This window comes from Littorina saxatilis, linkage group LG14 (assembly GCF_037325665.1).
Source record: "Littorina saxatilis isolate snail1 linkage group LG14, US_GU_Lsax_2.0, whole genome shotgun sequence".
Taxonomy (NCBI): domain Eukaryota; kingdom Metazoa; phylum Mollusca; class Gastropoda; order Littorinimorpha; family Littorinidae; genus Littorina; species Littorina saxatilis.
This window is the reverse complement of record NC_090258.1, coordinates 6,094,732-6,098,300: the sequence shown is the minus strand read 5'-3', so window position 1 is coordinate 6,098,300 and position 3,569 is coordinate 6,094,732.

The window sequence follows — 3,569 nt, the reverse complement described above, 5'->3', positions numbered from 1 at the left end:
CCACCCCAACCTCCAGAGCTCATGAGGGTGATGAATGATGACAAGTTTCTCGCCGTTTCTCGCCCTTCATCGCGTGATCCTGGTTACAGGAAGTGCTGTCATGATGTGCAAGAACGACAAACAAAAACAAACTTTGCCATACTCGTTTCTCAGTGCGTTTCCCTTTTTCTCTCGTATCAAGCCATTCGCCCACAGTGGGAAAAAACTGTCAGGGCTGTAAAGCGATGGAGAAACAAAACAGAAAGTTGAAAGGGGAAAATGTATCGTTAAAGAAGAGACATGACAACAGTGAAAAGTCTGAGCAGGGACCTATATCAGGTCTATGGTCTGAGGTACCGTGAGGCATAGAGAGAGTTTGTTTGTTCGTTCATGGGCTGACACCCCCACGGCTTTTACGTGTATGACCGTTTTTACCCCGCCATTTAGGCAGCCATACGCCGCTTTCGGGGGAGCATGCTGGGTATTTTCGTGTTTCTATAACTCACCGAACTCTGACATGGATTACAGGATCTTTTTCGTGCGCACTTGGTCTTGTGCTTGCGTGTACACACGGGGGTGTTCGGACACCGAGGAGAGTCTGCACACAAAGTTGACTCTGAGATATAAATCTCTCGCTGAACGTGGGGACGAACTCACGCTGACAGCGGCCAACTGGATACAAATCCAGCGCGCTACCGACTGAGCTACATCCCCGCCCATAGAGAGAGTGTAAACAATTTAAAACGCAAAGTTGTTGATTTGAATATTCCGAATGGAATGGACGCAATGATGCTTCCTATAGGTTGTGGACAACCCAGAGAAACACACATGTCTGTTAGTTTATGACACTATACAGAGTTTTAGCTTGAGACTTCATGAAATCCTCAAACACCAGAGGAACTTCCTGCTGATCAGGTCTCAAATTGTTATGTTTGTTTACAGGCAAATAAACAGTGACATCATTTGAACTATACAGTCCGGCTGCATGATGTGGGTAGTGTACGACCCATATGGAATGTGTGACGCAATTTTTCGGATCATAAGCTTATTCAAATGGCGTGGGTCGTGATACCACCCATACATAATATTCTGTAAAGATGCGGTAAAAGTTAACCCTTATTCGGATGGCGTGGGTCGTGCACGATCCATACTTATTTTTACATTGAAAAAAAAAGTATGGGAAGTACACGACCCACATCATCCGGACTGTGTATTCCAAAGCATCATACAGTCGTGTACGATCCATACTTATTTTTACATTGAATCTTTCTAAAAAAAAATAAAAAAAAAGTATGGGAAGTACACGACCCACATCATCCAGACTGTGTATTCCAAAGCATCATACAGTCGTGTACGCAGGAAAGACGTAATATAACTGTTAGAGTATGGCACAAACAACATCAGGCTAAATTCTAAAGGGACTGTAGAAGTACAAACACAATACTTCGCTATACAAAAGGGAGAATGATGCACGGAGAACGAAAAGGTGTGCCGCGGCTTGCTTTAAACAGAACTTTATTCAATTTTAATCATGACAAGAACAATGCATGGATGATTACATACTCAAGCATATAATGCTTATTTTAAGCAATCATAGTAATTACAAAACAAGGGTTAGCATGATGGCGGAATAAATACATTAACTCAATTCAGGAAACGAAGAAACAAAACAAAAACAAAACAGATACACAGACAAGCAGAAAATGGGAAGGGGTTGGTGATACAGGAGGTGGGGAAAGGGCACGAGAGAACAGGAATAGGAGTTTAGCCCGCCACCGACCACAGCCGAACCACGCCGAACCAGCACGCTCGGCGAACATTCCACCGAACCAGTGTGCCGCGGCTTCGTTATAGCGTTAAAATGTGATCAGGTTATAATAATGCTGATGCGGAAACAACGAGTATACGAAAACACCCCCCCCCCTCCTCCACCTTTTATAGAAGCTGTTCATCAAATCACATTAAATCAAATCAAAGGAGAGAAATCAAACCAAACCAAATGAAAAGAAAGCAATCAATTCAAATCAAATCAAGAAAACGTTTTTCTAAAGAACAATCTACATCCTAACCTGAATCGTAAAACGCACATAAAACGGAAAGAAAGAGTGAAAAGTAATCGAAATAGCAGAGAAAACAAAACACAGACCAGCATGTTACATGTCAAAACATAAATACGGAGGAAAAGAGGGGGTAAGAAATTCAAACTAAGAAATAAACCTTCCCATCATAAATCCAACTTCCAATCCCGCCCCCACAAAAAAAATATTTATACGAACAATAATAAAATAATAAAATCCTACGTCAAAAATAAGCACTCCTAACAAACTTTGCACCGGAAGTGGTAGTTTGTTTTTGCTCGCGTTACGCATGCTCCGATCACAGCCTCGTTTTGACACGGGCTGATCAAGATGGAGGGGGGTCACGTGAGGTCACAATTTGGCGCAGACCGACGCACGTTGTGATGGCTGCTTCCTTGTTTTTCTTTCCGCCAAAAAGCAAACTATGGGGCGACAGAGATGTCTTGGTTTGCCCGCCGGGACCCCGTGAATCAAAGACTCGTGTTTGACGCTGACGCCGAGTTGAGGGGATAACTTTGAATATTCGGCACGTGGCGTGACCTAATTAGCCTCGGTCTGCCTCAGCTCTTGGAACACGTGTTTTGACAAGGCCGTGCTTTAGAGGGTGGTGGGGGTCCATTGACTTCTCTCTCCCTCTGTTTCTCTCTCTGTTTCTCTCTCTGTTTCTCTGTATCTGTCTGTCTGTCTGTCTGTCTGTCTGTCTGTTTCTCTCTCTCCCTCTCTCTCTCTCTCTGGTTTATTCTCTCTCTCTCTCTCTCTCTCTCTCTCTCTCTCTCTCTCTCTCTCTGTCTCTCTCTGTTTCTCTCTTTGTTTCTCTCTCTATCTCTCTATATATATGTATTTAATTAAGATTAGAATAGTCCCTCTCTGGGCGAGGGCTGGTTGAAAAGAAGCTCGTTTATATTGCTTATGCCACAACCCTCGTAAAATAAAATTTGATTTGATTTGATTTGATCTCTCTCTCTCTCTCTCTCTCTCTCTCTCTCTCTCTCTCTCTCTCTCTCTCTCTCTCTCTCTCTCTCTCTCTCTGTTAATCGTTTGCTTGTTCATCGTTTGTTTTTATTACTTCTTTAATTGATATTCCAACATTTTTAAAACGTATTATCATTAGATTAAACCCTCCCATATCCATGGGCGAGGGCTGGATGTAAAAAAAGCACTTGTTTGCTTATGCCACTACCCTCGTAAATAAAGAATTTGTCATTGTCATTGTGTGTCTCTCTCTCTGTGTTTCATTGTCTCTGTCTCTCTTTCTCGCTCACTCTTTTCACTCTCTAATGCATGGTTGCAGCGTTAGGTTACTTTGCGTTTATTCTGTATTCATTATTGCTTTACACCGTGGCCAGGTTTTTTTTTAACACTTCCTTATGAATTTACATTTTACTGTTTAATGCGCTTCTTGGACAAAAACCTACATGTTCTTCAATTAATTAATTAATTAATTCTGTATTCATTATTATAGCGATTGTTTTAGAAGTAGATTAGTCTCTCTTTACGCGAAGGCCAGACGCA